Genomic DNA, 18,105 nt, shown 5'->3' with positions numbered 1-18,105 from the left:
TTCTTCTTACTCTTAACATCTCTTGCTAGCTGCAACTCCAGGTGGGATTTGGCCTTCCTGATTTCACTCCTGCATGCCCGAGCAATATTTTTATGCTCTTCCCTGGTCATTTGTCCAATCTTCCACTTCTTGTAAGCTTCTTTTTTGTGTTTAAGATCAGCAAGGATTTCACTGTTAAGCCAAGCTGGTCGCCTGCCATATTTACTATTCTTTCTACACATCGGGATGGTTTGTCCCTATAACCTCAATAAGGATTCTTTAAAATACAGCCAGCTCTCCTGGACTCCTTTCCCCATCATGTTATTCTCCCAGGGGATCTTGCCCATCAGTTCCCTGAGGGAGTCAAAGTCTGCTTTTCTGAAGTCCAGGGTCTGTATTCTGCTGCTCTCCTTTCTTCCCTGTGTCAGATTCCTGAACTCGACCGTCTCATGGTCACTGCCTCCCAGGTTCCCATCCACTTTTGCTTCCCCTACTAATTCTTCCCGGTTTGTGAGCAGCAGGTCAAGAAGAGCTCTGCCTCTAGTCGGTTCCTCCAGCACTTGCACCAGGAAATTGTCCCCTACATTTTCCAAAAACTTCCTGGATTGCCTGTGCACCGCTGTATTGCTCTCCCAGCAGATACCAGGGTGATTGAAGTCTTCCATGAGAACCAGGGCCTGCGATCTAGTAACTTCTGTGAGTTGCCAGAAGAAAGCCTCGTCCACCTCATCCCCCTGGTCCGGTGGTCTATAGGAGACTCCCACCACAACATCACCCTTGTTGCTCACACTTCTAAACTTAATCCAGAGACTCTCAGGTTTTTCTGCAGTTTCATACTTGAGCTCTGACCAGTCATACTGATCCCTTACATACAGTGCAACTCCCCCACCTTTTCTGCCCTGCGTCCTTCCTGAACAGCTTATATCCATCCATGACAGTACTCCAGTCATGTGAGTTATCCCACCAAGTCTCTGTTATTCCAATCACATCATAATTCCTTGACTTTGCCAGGCCTTCCAGTTCTCCCTGCTTGTTTCCCAGGCTTCGTGCATTTGTGTATAGGCACTTGAGATAACCCGCTGATCGCCCCTCATTCTCAGTATGAGGCAGGAGCCCTCCCCTCTCACGCGCTCCTGCTTGTGCTTCCTCCCGGTATCCCACTTCCCCACTGACCTCAGGGCTTTGGTCTCCTTCCCCCGGTGAACCTAGTTTAAAGCCCTTCTCACTAGGTTAGCCAGCCTGCTTGCAAAGATGCTCTTCCCTCTCTTCGTTAGGTGGAGTCCGTCTCTGCCTAGCACTCCTCCTTCTTGGAACACCGTCCCATGGTCAAAGAATCATAGAATCATAGAATCATAGAATATCAGGGTTGGAAGGGACCCCTGAAGGTCATCTAGTCCAACCCCCTGCTCGAAGCAGGACCAATTCCCAGTTAAATCATCCCAGCCAGGGCTTTGTCAAGCCTGACCTTAAAAACTTCCAAGGAAGGAGATTCCACCACCTCCCTAGGCAACGCATTCCAGTGTTTCACCACCCTCTTAGTGAAAAAGTTTTTCCTAATATCCAATCTAAACCTCCCCCACTGCAACTTGAAGCCATTACTCCTCGTTCTGTCATCTGCTACCATTGAGAACAGTCTAGAGCCATCCTCTTTGGAACCCCCTTTCAGGTAGTTGAAAGCAGCTATCAAATCCCCCCTCATTCTTCTCTTCTGCAGGCTAAACAATCCCAGCTCCCTCAGCCTCTCCTCATAAGTCATGTGTTCTAGACCCCTAATCATTTTTGTTGCCCTTCGCTGGACTCTCTCCAATTTATCCACATCCTTCTTGTAGTGTGGGGCCCAAAACTGGACACAGTACTCCAGATGAGGCCTCACCAATGTCGAATAGAGGGGGACGATCACGTCCCTCGATCTGCTCGCTATGCCCCTACGTATACATCCCAAAATGCCATTGGCCTTCTTGGCAACAAGGGCACACTGCTGACTCATATCCAGCTTCTCGTCCACTGTCACCCCTAGGTCCTTTTCCGCAGAACTGCTGCCTAGCCATTCGGTCCCTAGTCTGTAGCGGTGCATTGGATTCTTCCGTCCTAAGTGCAGGACCCTGCACTTATCCTTATTGAACCTCATCAGATTTCTTTTGGCCCAATCCTCCAATTTGTCTAGGTCCTTCTGTATCCTATCCCTCCCCTCCAGCGTATCTACCACTCCTCCCAGTTTAGTATCGTCCGCAAATTTGCTGAGAGTGCAATCCACACCATCCTCCAGATCATTTATGAAGATATTGAACAAAACCGGCCCCAGGACCGACCCCTGGGGCACTCCACTTGACACCGGCTGCCAACTAGACATGGAGCCATTGATCACTACCCGTTGAGCCCGACAATCTAGCCAGCTTTCTACCCACCCTATAGTGCATTCATCCAGCCCATACTTCCTTAACTTGCTGACAAGAATACTGTGGGAGACCGTGTCAAAAGCTTTGCTAAAGTCAAGAAACAATACATCCACTGCTTTCCCTTCATCCACAGAACCGGTAATCTCATGATAAAAGGCGATTAGATTAGTCAGGCATGACCTTCCCTTGGTGAATCCATGCTGGCTGTTCCTGATCACTTTCCTTTCATGCAAGTACTTCAAGATTGATTCTTTGAGGACCTGCTCCATGATTTTTCCAGGGACTGAGGTGAGGCTGACTGGCCTGTAGTTCCCAGGATCCTCCTTCTTCCCTTTTTTAAAGATTGGCACTACATTAGCCTTTTTCCAGTCATCCGGGACTTCCCCGGTTCGCCACGAGTTTTCAAAGATAATGGCCAATGGCTCTGCAATCACAGCCGCCAATTCCTTCAGCACTCTCGGATGCAACTCGTCCGGCCCCATGGACTTGTGCACGTCCAGCTTTTCTAAATAGTCCCTAACCACCTCTATCTCCACAGAGGGCTGGCCATCTCTTCCCCATTTTGTGATGCCCAGCGTAGCAGTCTGGGAGCTGTCCTTGTTAGTGAAAACAGAGGCAAAAAAAGCATTGAGTACATTAGCTTTTTCCACATCCTCTGTCACTAGGTTGCCTCCCTCATTCAGTAAGGGTCCCACACTTTCCTTGGCTTTCTTCTTGTTGCCAACATACCTGAAGAAACCCTTCTTGTTACTCTTGACATCTCTCGCTAGCTGCAGCTCCAGGTGCGATTTGGCCCTCCTGATTTCATTCCTACATGCCCGAGCAATATTTTTATACTCTTCCCTGGTCATATGTCCAACCTTCCACTTCTTGTAAGCTTCTTTTTTATGTTTAAGATCCGCTAGGATTTCACCGTTAAGCCAAGCCGGTCGCCTGCCATATTTACTATTCTTTCGACTCATCGGGATGGTTTGTCCCTGTAACCTCAACAGGGATTCCTTGAAATACAGCCAGCTCTCCTGGACTCCTTTCCCCTTCAAGTTAGTCCCCCAGGGGATCCTGGCCATCCGTTCCCTGAGGGAGTCGAAGTCTGCTTTCCTGAAGTCCAGGGTCCGTATCCTGCTGCTTACCTTTCTTCCCTGCGTCAGGATCCTGAACTCAACCAACTCATGGTCACTGCCTCCCAGATTCCCATCCACTTTTGCTTCCCCCACTAATTCTACCTGGTTTGTGAGCAGCAGGTCAAGAAAAGCGCCCCCCCTAGTTGGCTCCTCTAGCACTTGCACCAGGAAATTGTCCCCTACGCTTTCCAAAAACTTCCTGGATTGTCTATGCACCGCAGTATTGCTCTCCCAGCAGATATCAGGAAAATTAAAGTCACCCATGAGAATCAGGGCATGCGATCTAGTAGCTTCCGTGAGCTGCCAGAAGAAGGCCTCATCTACCTCATCCCCCTGGTCCGGTGGTCTATAGCAGACTCCCACCACTACATCACTCTTGTTGCACACACTTCTAAACTTAATCCAGAGACACTCAGGTTTTTCTACAGTTTCGTACCGGAGCTCTGAGCAGTCATACTGCTCCCTTACATACAGTGCTACTCCCCCACCTTTTCTGCCCTGCCTGTCCTTCCTGAACAGTTTATAACCATCCATGACAGTACTCCAGTCATGTGAGTTATCCCACCAAGTCTCTGTGATTCCAATCACATCATAGTTCCTTGACATTACTAGGACCTCCAGTTCTCCCTGCTTGTTTCCAAGGCTTTGTGCATTCGTATATAAGCACTTGAGATAACCTGTTGATCGCCCCTCATTCCCAGTATGAGGCAGGAGCCCTCCCCTCACAGACATTTCTGCCTGTGCTTCCTCCCGGTATCCCTCTTTCCCACTTACCTCAGGGCTTTGGTCTCCTTCCCCCGGTGAACCTAGTTTAAAGCCCTCCTCACTAGGTTAGCCAGCCTGCTGGCAAAGATGCTCTTCCCTCTCTTCGTAAGATGGAGCCCGTCTCTGCCCAGCCTTCTCCAGAATCCAAAGCCTTCTCTCCGACACCACCTGCGTAGCCATTCGTTGACTTCCACGATTCGACGGTCTCTACCCCAGCCTTTTCCTCCCACGGGGAGGATGGACGAGAACACTACTTGCGCCTCAAACTCCTTTATCCTTCATCTTCCTCTTGCTTCTAAAGTATTTATAGAATGTTTTGTTGTTACCCTTTATGTCTCCAAGTAGATTAATTTTGTATTGCAGTTTGGCTTTAATAATTTTTTCCCTGCATATTTATGTTGTTTCTTCATATTCATCCTTCGTAATTTGGCCTAGTTTCCACTTTTTGTAGGACTCTTTTTTGAACTTCAGGTCACTGAAGATATCCTGGCTAAGCCAGGGTGGTCTCTGGACAGACTTCCTGCCTGTCCTACACAGTGGGATAGTTTGCTCTTGTGCCCTTAATAATGTCTCTTTGAAAAACTGCCAACTCTCTGGAACTGTTTTTCCCTCATGCTTCCCATGGGATCTCACCGACTAAATCCCTGATTTTGCTAAAGTCTGCCTTCTTGAAATCCATTATCTTTATTGTGCTGTTTTGCAAGCACAGAGTCTGACTGTAGCAAAAAGCCTTTTAATAACAGAGAGAAACAAGGTGGCATTATGTTGGGGAAACACCACCAACAGGATTCAGAACAAAACCCATGAGCAAAAACCCAACCCAAGCAAATTGGGGCATGCCCTTTCCCTTTGGTTCTTGAGTCCAGCAACCCCAAATCACCCAAAGTCCCAAAAGTCCAATGACCCAAAAGTCTCTGTCCCTGGTCAGGGCAGCCCCAGAATTCGAAAGTTTATATGCAGTGTTTCACCTCCCAACCTGGGTGGAGGTGGGGGGGAGAGAGAGAAGTAAGGGGCACCTTACATGATCTGAAGCTGACCGCCCCGCAGCTCCGTAGGGCTTCTCTCCGCTCCGCTTCACCAGCCACCCCATGAACTGCTTCGCTCGGCTCTGCTCTGCGGCCCACAAGCAGCTCCCGCCATCCCACAAACTGCTCCGCTCCGCTCCACGTCCCACAAGCAGTTCCTGCCATCCCATGAACTACTCCATCAGCCAGTCCACATGGTGCTCCAGCCATCCCACAAATTGCTCCACAATATATCTTCAGGCTCCCCCACTACTTAACACAATGCTCAGTGATTTCAGCTCTTGGTCAGATCAGCTCTTTTGTAAATTCAGCTTGTAGTAGGGGAGCCTCAGTGCTGGTGCACCATTAGTCCAAAGTGAGCTGAGCTCAGCAGCCTGTAACTAGACTCCTAATGGAATCAAAATTAGCTCTGATATTCTACAGTGGAGAGAGAAGGAAGTGCAATTAGCACATAAGGCCCTCATCCAGGGACCCATACCACCAAGCATTAATACCCATCCCCAAACCTCTCTTCATTCACAGAGTTTTGGAACCCATGACCCTTGCCTAGCGAGTGCTACTTAGTTGGTGGCGAGTCCCTCCATCATAACAAAAGGCCAAGTACAGTTCCAAGCACAGTTCCCATAATCAGGGTAATAACAATTTATTCTTCCTGCCCCAATAACAGAGACACTGGGGATCCCACAGCAGCCAAAGTGATCATTTGGGCAGCTATGGCCTCATTCTAGGCGGGGTGGGTGTGCCTATGCAAATGAGATCGGCCCCTAAAGTTCTTTTCCACAACTTGCCACACCTCACCACCAGGTGTCAGGGTGGAGCTCATCCTGACTCTGCTTACAATTAGAAGGAGTAAATAACACTTCCTTATTTACTTTTTCCACACCAGTTATGATTTTATAGACCTCAATCATATCCTCCTTAGTCGTTTCTTTTCCAAGCTGAAAAATCCCAGTCTTATTAATTCTTCTCACACAAAAGCTGTTCCATGCCTTAAATCATTTTTGTTGCTCTTTTCTGAACCTTTTCTGGTTCTGAGCCAGGTGCCCTATTCCTGGCTAAGTGTGGATGGTCTCTGCCCACAGAGGGAGTGTATTGTGAACATCCAATACTGATTTTCTCATGCTGCCTTTTGATCAATAACAAAACTTTTGCTGGCAGAACATTGCAGTGTAGACAAGACCTGAGAAAGAGAATTTTCAGAATCGCCCCGGAGCGCTGGCCACCCACAGTCATTGCCCCATCTCCAGCCATCGTGATCTCTAGGGAAAAGGAACAAAGAATGTCAGCCATAATTACAGGGTGGGGGACTCTATCCTGGGAAGCAGTGACTCTAAAAGAGATTTTGGGGTCATGGGTGATAATTAGCCAAACATGAGCTTCCAGTGTGACTCTGTGGCCAAAAGGGCTATTCTAATCCTGGGGTGTATAAACAGGGAGATCTGAAGCAGGAGTAGAGAGGTTATTTTATCTCTGTATTTGGCCCTGGTGTGACTCCTGCTGCCATCCTGTGTCCAGTTCTGATGTTCACAATACAAGGAGGATGCTGATTAATTGGAGAGGGTTCAGAGAAAAGCCACTAAAAAGATGAAAGGATTAGAAAAGCTGCAATAGAGTGATAGACCTCTGGGAGTTCAATCTATTTCACTTAACAAAGACAAAGTTAATGGGTGACTTGATTACAGTCTCTAAATATCTATATAGGGAACAAATGTCTAATAATGGGCTCATCAGTTAGCAGAGAGCAGCTGAATGTGATCCAATGACTGTCAGGCCACCAGCGGTGGAGGATATGGCTGTGTCACAGGAATGACACTAGCTGCTGGAAGAAGAAAAGGAGTACTTGTGGCACCTTAGAGACTAACCAGTTTATTTGAGCATGAGCTTTCGTGAGCTACAGCTCACTTCATCAGATACATCTGCTGGTTTCTTCTGGAAACAGGCAGTGCTCCACCCCTACTCTCGACCAACCCAACATACTGATGAAGAATCCATTGTGATGGGATCCCCGGGGTACAACCTGGAACTGGGGTACCACTGTGACCCCAGTCTGAGCTGCTTCTCACAATGCTTTGATAGTGACAAACAACAAACCCCTCCAGGTCAAGTTATCACTTAACACAGCAGCAGGTGGAGTCCCACACACAGCAAGATTGCGTGAATGCTCCCTGAGCCACTCACAAATCACACAGAGAAGGGCACCAGCAAATATCACAAGCCACCAGACTTGCACCTCTGGAATATACTGTATTTCCCTAGTCAGAAGCCTGCTGGTGGACCCTGCATCTGCCTAGCCATGGCAGGGAGGCTGGCAGACTCTGCAGTTATCCAGCCACCACAAAGAGTGAGGGACCCCCGCAGCTTCCCGCCCACAATGGGAAGCAGGAACTCCCTGCAACTACCAGCTGCCCGGGGGGTGAGGGGACCCTACAGCAGCCCAGCCCCATGAGCAAAGGGATCTTGGAGCTACCAGGCACCACAGTGGTGTGGGACCCAGGAGCCAGGAAATTACAGTTTGTATAATGGCCCTACACTTGCTAGAGGATTGGTGCAAGGGGATGAATATTAACCCTAGGAGCTGTGTCCTGATGACCGGGGTGCTGGAGGCGTTTGATGAAGGCTCAATAGAGCCTGCCTTAAGGGCATCCACTGAGTACCTGAGTGAGTGTAAAATGCGTGGGCGCAGGTTTGTGAGGGAGGATGGAGATTTTGCTGTACTGTGTGAGCCGTTGACGGCTGTGGGCCCTCTACAGGTTCCAGGCACGATAGCAGTGGAAGATGGTGAGTGGAAGGTAATAACTACTGGGAGCCAGCCCTCACCGGCCCCTGCCTCAGAAGTGGAGTTTTTAAAGAAAATGTTGGCCTTTTTGGGGAAAGAGGGGAAGACCTTGGCTGATATGCCGGGTCTGTTGGACCTTGACCCAGGAGTCCCACCCCGGGAGGCTGCTCCATCACCTGATGAGTGGGTGAAGGCTTTGGGGCAAGCATTAGAGAAGGTTGTGCCACCCCACCCTGAGTCAGGCCCCTATTGTAAACTGAGGTTGTTTTCTGGGGGTCCCACCCCACTGCCTGGGGAGGAAGCATTTGAACCCTGGCTGGAACACACCACTGAAATGCTGCAGGAGTGGGCAGCACCTGATGCTGAAAAGAGAAGGCAACTAGTAGAGTACCTCAGGGGGTCAGCCCTAGATGTGATTCGCACACTGAAGCTCAGTAACCCTGGAGTCAAGGTAAAGGACTGCCTAGAGGTCCTTGATCATGCCTTTGGGAGAACCGAGGGCTCAGAGGATGTTTATTGCAAGTTCCTCAATGCCAGGCAACAAAAGGAGAGAAAGTTTCTGCCTATATACAGAGGTTGGAGAAATTATTACAGAGAGCCATCATGAGGGGAGCAATAGTGGTTGAGCAAATGGACCGGACTAGATTGGCTCAGATCGTGAGGGGAATTCAATATCAGAACCCAATCCTTCTCCACCTTCGATTAAGGGAGCACCAAGACAATCCACCGGGTTACTCTCGGCTGATAAAAGAGGTCCGAGAGGAGGAAGAGAGGCAGGAAGCTGGTGAGGTTTGGGAGGTTCAGCCACACCAGGCAACTGCCACAACATCCATACGAATGCCCAAGGCGCTGATGGTGAATCCTCAAGAGGAACTTACCCAACGAGTGCAGGTCCTGACACAGAAAGTGGCTGAACTAGAGAATACTATCGATTCAGCAAAGACTTCAGCGTACAAGGAACCCCCCGTTACCACGGTCCAGAAGACTACATTTAGAATCTCTGCCCCACCCCGGCAACACGGGAAAGGGCAATCCTTCTTCTGCTACCGGTGTGGCCAGGATGGGCACATTGCTGCCAGGTGTCAGAATGCAGAGAATCCCTCGCTAGTATACCAAAAGCTGAGGACCACCTGGGGAAAGTCGGGAAACGGCCCCAGGGCCTGGGAAGGGAGCTGCCTAGGCCTGCAGGGTTTGGAGGCTCCCCTGCGAAGAACCATGCCACCCGAATCCCACCAGGATTGATAGGACCTCGAGCAGAGGTCACTGTAAAGGTTGAAGGGACAGAATGTAGAGCAGTGCTTGACACGGGATCCCAAGTGACTATCATATTCCAGTCTTTCTACCAGCAGACGCTTACGCATCTGCCTATACAGCCCTTGACAGGGTTTGGCCTGTGTGGTCTCAGCATGAATGAATATCCATATCAGGGGTATGTCATTGTACACCTGGAATTCCCAGAAGAGATCGCTGGGGTAAGACAGGAGGTGGACACTGCAGCTTTAATATGCCCTGACCCTAAAGGTGTCTCTGAGGTGTCCGTGCTAATAGGGACCAACTCCAGCCTCTTTAAGGTACTTGCAGATTACTGCAGACAGCGAGCAGGGGACCAATACCTGAATACCTTGGTGATACACACACATTGTGCTGCAGCCTACAGAAAAATTGAGGACACAAAAAGAGTGATGCCTGATTTGCCGGTGGGAGCATTGAGGTATGCAGGCCTGGTCCCCTTAGTGGTGCCTGCAATGACAGAAAAGGAGGTGATTGTCATGAGTACCTGCCTGAAAGGCAGTAAGAGAACATTAGCAGTGGTAGAGCAGCCGACCGAGGGAGGGCTCCCTGAAGGAGGGCTGGTCCCCAGTGGAGTCATAACCCTACCTGCTGAAGCCCAGGAAAGGGTGACTATACTGATTGCTAATGGAACAAGTCATGATATTTTTGTGAGGCGAGGACAAAAGATAGCAGACCTCTTTGAACCCGAGTCAATTGTAGCACCCCAGTGTGAAACTCAAGTTCCGACGATAGACCCAGCAAAGTTTGACTTTGGAGATTCACCAGTGTCCAAGGAGTGGAAAGATCGCCTGAGGAAGAAACTTTGTGAAAGATCCAAGGTGTTCTCACTGCATGAGTGGGATGTGGGATGTGCAAAAGGAGTAGAGCACAATATCAGACTACATGACTCTCGATCTTTCAGGGAGAGATCTAGGAAGATTGCTCTCTCTGAGATGGAAGATGTGCAACATCATCTTCAGGAGCTGGCTGCGAATGGCATCATTACAGAGTCCCACAGCCCATACGCCTCACCCATTGTGGTAGTCCGTAAAAAGAATGGGAAAATCCGGATGTGTATTGACTACCGCACCCTAAACAGCCGTACTGTGGTCGACCAGTACACTATGCCTCGAGTGCAAGATGCCTTAGACTGTTTGCTGGGAAGCCAGTGGTTCTCTGTGTTGGATCTTCGAAGTGGATACTACCAGATCTCTCTGGGAGAAGAAGATAAGGAGAAGACAGCCTTCCTCTGCCCATTAGGGTTTTATCAGTTCGAACGCATGCCCCAAGGGATTTCTGGAGCACCTGCCACCTTTCACCTCATGGAGAAAGTTGTGGGAGACATGAATTTACTGCAAGTGTTAGTTTATTTGGATGACCTGATTGTGTTTGGAAGAACCTCAGAGGAGCATGAAGAAAGACTTCTTAAAGTGCTTGATAGATTGGAGGATTATGGTCTGAAGCTTTCAATTGACAAATGCCAGTTCTGCAGAACCTCAGTGAAGTATGTGGGTCACATTGTGTCCCAAGAGGGTGTGAGTACTGATCCTGATAAAATAGAAGCACTCACTACATGGCCACGTCCAAGTAACTACAGAGAACTCAAGACCTTTCTTGGATTTAGTAGCTACTACCGCAGATTTGTGAAAAACTATGCTACGATTGTAAAGCCTCTGAACGATCTTACCAGGGGACATCAGTCCAGCAAGAACAAATCTAAGACCAAGAATAAGGGGAGGTCCCCAAAGTCTCCAGTGCAGAGACACTATGGCCCCTTTGAACCATTTGGGACACAGTGGGATGAGAGATGTGAAAGGGTTTTCCAGAAATCATTACTTGCCTAACTCATGCTCCAGTCCTAGTTTTTGCTGACCCAAGCAAACCATTTATCCTGCATACTGATGCCAGTTTGGAGGGTCTGGGAGCAGTCCTGTACCAGGAAGTGGAAGGCAAATGTAAACCTGTAGCCTTTGCCAGCCGAGGATTGTCTGATAGTGAAACTCGCTATCCCACCCACAAGCTGGAATTTTTGGCCTTGAAATGGGCCATCACTGAGAAATTTCGAGACTACTTGTATGGTGCTCAGTTCCAGGTGTGGACAGACAACAATCCACTGACGTATGTGTTAACAAGTGCTAAGCTGGATGCTACAGGGCAGAGATGGGTGGCCGCCTTGGCTAGCTATGAGTTCAGCATTCAGTACCGATCAGGGAGAAGCAATGTAGACGCAGATGCATTGTCCAGAAGTCCGCAGGCTCCAGAAGTTGCTGTGTTACCCACAGATGGAGTGAGAGCTATTTGCAGTGTGAGTCGCCGAGAGCTAGAGGCCCGTGAGAGCCTTCAGGGGATGTGTTGCAGAAGCTTTGGGCCTGCCCCCTGAATGCATGCCTTCTGCTTCAGTGAACTATATTGCATTGGACCAATCTCCTTTGCCCATGCTCAATGTGGCTGACTGGCAAGAAGCCCAGCGGCAAGATATTGACATTCGTGATACACTACTTGCCAAAAGGGAGGGGGGAAGCCCAGCTGCGGTTGTCCCACCTAACCCAGAGGGTAAACTACTATTGAGAGAATGGACCAAACTAAAACTGATTCAGGGAGTGCTACACTGAATGACCACTGACCCTTCACAAAAACAACGAGCACAACTAGTGCTGCCAAAAAAGTACAGAGCCCTGGCCATGAGGGCCCTGCATGATGACTTTGGGCATTTAAGGATGGAGCGGACCCTGGAACTTATTTGTAGTAGGTTCTATTGGCCCCGAATGGCTGAAGATGTTCGCAGGAAATGTGAGACTTGCGCTCGATGTGTTCAAAGGAAAACTCTGCCCACGAAGGCTGCATATCTCAAGAACATCACCAGCAACAAACCTTTGGAATTGGTATGCATTGCTTTCTTGTCTGTAGAGGTAGACAAGAGGAATGCTGGGAACATTCTAGTAGTGACTGACCATTTTACACGGTATGCACAAGCATATCCCACACGTGATCAGAGGGCCACCACCGTCGCTCGACTATTGTGGGACAAATATTTCTCAGTCTATGGATTCCCGGCTCGGATACACTCTGATCGGGGTGGGATTTTGAGAGTCACCTTCTGAAGGAGGTGCTGAAGATAGCAGGAATTAAAAAGTCTAGGACAACGCCTTATCACCCCCAAGGTGATCCTCAGCCAGAGAGGTTCAACCAAACCCTATTAGATATGTTGGGAACTTTGCGACCAGAGCAGAAGGCAACCTGGAGCCAGCATGTCGCATTTCTGGTGCATGCCTACAATGCCACAAAGAACGATGCTACGGGAGTCACCCCATATCTCTTGATGTTTGGGCAAGAACCAAGATTACCCATAGACTTGTGCTTTGGTGTATCAGAGGATGGAGATAGCTATGAAACTCATCAGCAATATGTATCCCGACTAAGAGAAAAGCTGCGGGATGCTTATCGCTTAGCTACCGCTGCGGCTCGGAAGAACGCAGACCGCAACAAACATCGATATGATGCTAGAGTGCGTTCACAGGAGCTCCAGCCAGGGGACAGAGTCCTGCTGCGAAATTTGGGTATTGCTGGCAAACACAAGATAGCTGACAGATGAAAGGCAATACCTTACCTGGTGATGGAAAAGCTGGGAGATCTGCCGGTCTACAAGATCAAACCTGAAGACGGTCCAGGGCAAATAAAGACGGTGCATAGAAACCTTTTGCTCCCTGTGGGGGAATTGGTAAGCACCCCTTATGAGATGGGCCACGACAGGGCAGCCGGGCAGAACAGAAGTGCTAGACCAAAGCCGCCATCCAACACAGACAGTGGGCCCCGTGCAGCTAACTTACCCCTATTCTGCACATCTGAGAGTGAGTCTGAGGAGGAAGACACAACCCTGGTGTATCCTGGGATGGAGACAAGATTTCAGTCTCGATCAGCTGAACCAAATGAGAGTTTTCCCTCTTCCGCCCTAAACCCCATGGCGGAATTATTTAGGCCCATTTCTGATACCCCTGTGCCGCTGATGAGACCCCCATGTGATGACACACACAGGTTATTGGACAATGGGGACAGACAGGTAGAGGATGTCCTGGGCACCTTGGACCCTCCCGCGTTAGAACTAGGAGTGCAGGGGCCTACGCCAGCAGCCGAGGGATCCTCCAGGGAAGCCTCTCCATCCGTCACTCAAGAGGATGTTCCCTCTACCTCGGCAACAGAGATTCTCAATAGACGAGACAGGGTGATAAGACCAGTGAAACGGTTAACTTATGATGCACCTGGGGTGACTAGTGAGGAGCCAATACATTTAGCACACAGGATTGTGGAAGCTAAAGTGGGCTTTCTGATGCCCTTTGGAGGAAACCAATGAGTTGGTATAAAGAGAGTATGATTTGTCGGGACGCCAAATTCTCGGCTGGGGGGAGGATGTAAGCAGTGTCAGGATGAACTCCACCCTGACATGTGGTGGTGAGGTGTGGCAAGTTGTGGAAGAGAACTTCAGGGGCTGATCTCATTTGCATAGGCACACCCACCCCGCCTAGAATGAGACCATAGCTGCCCAAATGGTCACTTTGGCTGTTGTGGGATCCCCAGTGTCTCTGTTATTGGGGCAGGAAGAATAAATTGTTATTACCCTGATTATGGGAACTGTGCTTGGAACTGTACTGGGCCTTTTGTTATGATGGAGGGACTCGCCATCAACTAAGTAGCACTTGTTAGGCAAGGGACATGGTTTCCAAAACTCTGTGAATGGAGAGAGGCTTGAGACAGGTATTAGTGCCTGGTGGTGTGGGCCCCTTTGTAGGGGCCTGAAACACCCGTTGCACCTCTGTCTGTCTCTCTCCACTGTGGAATGTCAGAGCTAGTTTTGGGGCTATTAAGAGTCTTGCTACAGGTACTGTGCTGCATTCACTTTGGCCTTATGGTGCACCAGCACTAAGGCTCCCATGAGCTGGAGTCACTGAGAGCTGGAATCACTGAGCGCTGTGTCAAGCAGTGGGGAGCCGGAAGAAGTACAGTGCAGTGGTGCTGTTCGTGGCTAGGCTGGCGGAGTGTTCGTGAGACGGCGAGGCGAGCTGTGCAGAGCGAAGCTGGTTGTGGTGGAGTGGAGCCGTTCGTGAGACGGTGAGGTGAGCAGAGCTGTTTGTGAGACGGCGGAGTGAAGTGTTCGTGAGACGGCGAGCTGTGCAGAGCGGAGCCGGTCGTGGTGGAGCAGAGCCCTGTGGGGCAGTCAGCTTCAGGACACGTAAGATGCCCCTTACCTCTTTCCCCCCCACACACAGGCACATTTTAGCCAGACTGGGGAGCAACACTCTGCAGATGAACTTTTGAACTCTGGGGCTGGACTTTTTGAACTTTGGGTGATTTGTGGATTGCTGGACTCAAGAGACGTTTGGGTTCTGGGACTCAAGAACCCGAGGGAAAGGACGTGGCCCAATTTGCTGGGGTGGGTCTTTGCTCATGGTTTGGTTGATGAACACTAGTTGGGGTGTTTCCCCAATTTAATGCTGATGTCGTTTACCTCATGTCTCTGCTACACCGAGACGCCGTGCTTGCAAGAGGGGAAGTATTGCCTCTTTGAGGCGCCCAGGGGGTGTGTAAGATTTTCCCAGGTCACTGGGTGGGGGCTCAAGCCAGTTTTGCATTTGCTTTGAGAGGGAACCGCTGTGTGCTGAACCCGGCCCTTGCTGCTATCAACTTGGCCTGGCAGCAGGGTTACACAAGAACTGAAGATCACACTCAACTCACTGGAGTGTTGGAACCGTGTCCCATGCCTTGTGAGTGCCATTTAGTTGCAGGTGAGTCCCTCACTCAGGACATGCCAAGTACAGTTCTGCTGCCCTTGGTTCACACAACAATGATAACAAGGCTTTATTGCTCCTGCTCCAATAACAAGGAGCTTGGGGATCGCACACCAGCCGAAAGTGACCATTTGGGCAAGCAATCCCATCCTGCTGAGCACCTAGGCAGGGTGGGAGTGCCCATGCAAGGGAGATCAGCTCCTGAAGTCCTTTTCCCCAGCTCACCACTCGATGTCAGGGGAGAGCTCATCCAGACTCAGCTTACACCAGTAACTCTGGAGCCAAGTGCGGTGAGCAGCTGGGCAGAGCGAAGGGGCCCTGGGCAGTGGACCCAGCACAGGGAGACGTCACCAGATCAGAGGCCCTGGCAGGCCAGACTCGGGGGGGGTAAGGGGGCTGGATAAACCTGATGGGGGGGCAATGCTGGGGAGAAGGGTCCCAGCACCTGCAGCCTGAGGGCATCTGGGCACTGCCAGAACAGGTGTCTGACCCGCAGTGTCACCGCAGCGCAGCCAGGGCCTGGAAATGTAGGGAACAGGCTGTGAATCCCAGAGTCCCAGAGACCCTAGTCTGTGGTATCCCCTGGCCCATCAGGCGGGTTCCTGGATCCTTCCACCTTTTCCATTTCCCCCTCATTTTTTTGCAGTTGCTGTTTAATAAGTTGTGTGTGGTTTAAACTCAATGCAGCGATTGCTGGGTCAGGGAAGTGGCTGGTGAGCAGAGATTACCCCTCAGAGGGGACACGCTAGCTCCGTCCTGAGTCTCCCATGGTCAAGTACCCCAGGGAATCTGGGCCCAGCCTTGTCAGGGTGACAAGGACTCTGCCGCACGGGAGAGGGAAGTGGAGTCCTCGAGGGCATAAGAACGGCCAGACTGGGTCAGACCAAAGGTCCATCCAGCCCACTATCCTGTCCTCTGACAGTGGCCAGGGCCAGGTGCCCCAAAGGGAATGAACAGACAGGTGATCATCAAGTGATCCGTCCCCTGTCACCCAATCCCAGCTTCGGGCAAACAGAGGCTTGGGACACCATTCCTGCCCATCCTGGCTAATAGTCATTGATGGACCTGTCCTCCATGAATCTATCTAGCTCCCTTTTGAACCCCATCATAGTGTTGGCCTTCGCAGCACCCTCTGGCAAGGAGTTCCAGAGGTTGACAGTGTGTTGTGTGAAAAAATACTTTCTTGTGTTTGTTTTAAACCTGCTACCTATTAATTTCATTTGGTGGCCCCTTGTTCTTGTATTATGAGAAGGAGTAAATAACACTTCCTGATTTACTTTCTCTATATCACTCATGATTTTATAGACCTCTATCATATCCCCCCTTAGCCATCTCTTTTCTAAGCTGAAAAGTCCCAGTCTTATTAATCTCTCCTCATACAAAAGCTGTTCCATGCCCCTAATCATTTTTGTTGCCCTTTTCTGAACCTTTTCCACGTCCAGTATATCTTTTTTGAGCTGGGGCGACCACATCTGCACGCAGTGTTCAAGGTGTGGGCGTCCCATGGGTTTCTATAGAGGCAGTGTGACATTTTCTGTCTTATTATCGATCCCTTTCTTGATGATTTCCAACATTCTGTTCGCTTTTTTGACTGCCGCTGCACATTGAGTGGATGATTTCAAAGAGCTATCCACAATGAGGGCAGGCAGGCATCCGGGGTGGGGACTCAGATCCTTTCACTGTCCAATTCCATCAGGGTAGCAGAGAAGCCAGGAAACTTCCCCACGAGAGTGGGACCATTCCCTGGGTACATTTGCCTCAGTTTCCCACCTTGCAGTCTGGCTGTTGGATGGACAAATGTCCCTGAATGCACACTGCCCCATCCCCTCCACGCCCCATTGGTTTCCCACGTCAGAGAAGTCCCACAGTTCAGGGGTGTCTTCGTGTGGCTTCACCTCCCGCCCCGGGGGTGCTGCGCAATGGCCCGGCTGCCGCTGCTCACACTGTCGCTGCTGTCTCTGTCCCGGCCCCTTTGCCGTGGGCTCGTCCCTGGCTCTGCCCCATTTGCTGTTTCCCGCTTCTGCCTCGAGCTGCGACGCTGAGTTCTGAGGCTCTGCCAATTAGCCCGGCGCTTAGTGCGTTCCCTGGGGAGTGGGGGACCCCCCTGCTGCTGCATTCTGTGTTGTCTTTGATCACGTTGTCTTTAAACAGAGTCCCCAGCCCCGGCAGGAGAGAACACCTGGCCCCACCCCCTCGGGCTCGTCCTGGATTGGGGTCACTCGCCCCGCCCAGCGCGTGAGGGTCGATCAGGCAGGGTGAGTACGGTTCTGCCGCCTTGGATTCGTACAATGAGGATAACAACATTTCACACCCCGCGTCCCAGACTAACCCGGAACAGCCCAGCTGAGCACTGTGGTAAAGCAGGTCTGTCTGCCGAGCACCCAGGCAGCCCAGGCATGTCAGATACGGTCTGCTCCTGAGGTCTGCTCCCCCAGCTCATCCCCAAAGGGCAGAGGGGAGCCCATTCAGATCCCGCTCACATACACAGGGCTGAGTTTGTCCAGCTTGTGCTAAACCAATGGATTCCTTGAAAGGAGCTGTACTGTGGGGGTCCCCTACCTCTGGTACCCCGAACAGGCCTCATGTTTGTGGCTTTGCCAGGAGGCCAGTTAGGTTTTAAAGCTGAAATCGAACAAACTTGGTTTGCCAGTTTGGTGACTATTCTAGCTGCTATTTGAATGGGATTGAATCAGGAGAGCCCCTTTTCCTGGAGGAAAGACCTGGGGCCAGCACAATAAGGGGACGCTCTGAGAGAGGCTGTATGAAGGCTGGGGGCAGAGGAGGCCCCCGTCAGTCAGGGACAGAGATAAATATGGCAGGGGAGAGGGGAAGGGATGTTCCCCAGGTCACGCAGAGGCCTCCGGCAGAGCTGGGACTGGAACCCTGGAGTCCTGACTCCGTCTTTTCGGTTCTGTATTCCTGCTCTCTCCACAGGCTTTAAAATGCCGGGCGGACGGACCAGTGACTCTGCTATCCACAAAGACACTTCAG

Source organism: Eretmochelys imbricata, chromosome 1, assembly GCF_965152235.1.
Source record: "Eretmochelys imbricata isolate rEreImb1 chromosome 1, rEreImb1.hap1, whole genome shotgun sequence".
Classification (NCBI taxonomy): Eukaryota; Metazoa; Chordata; order Testudines; family Cheloniidae; genus Eretmochelys; species Eretmochelys imbricata.
Note: the sequence above shows the minus strand (reverse complement) of the source record.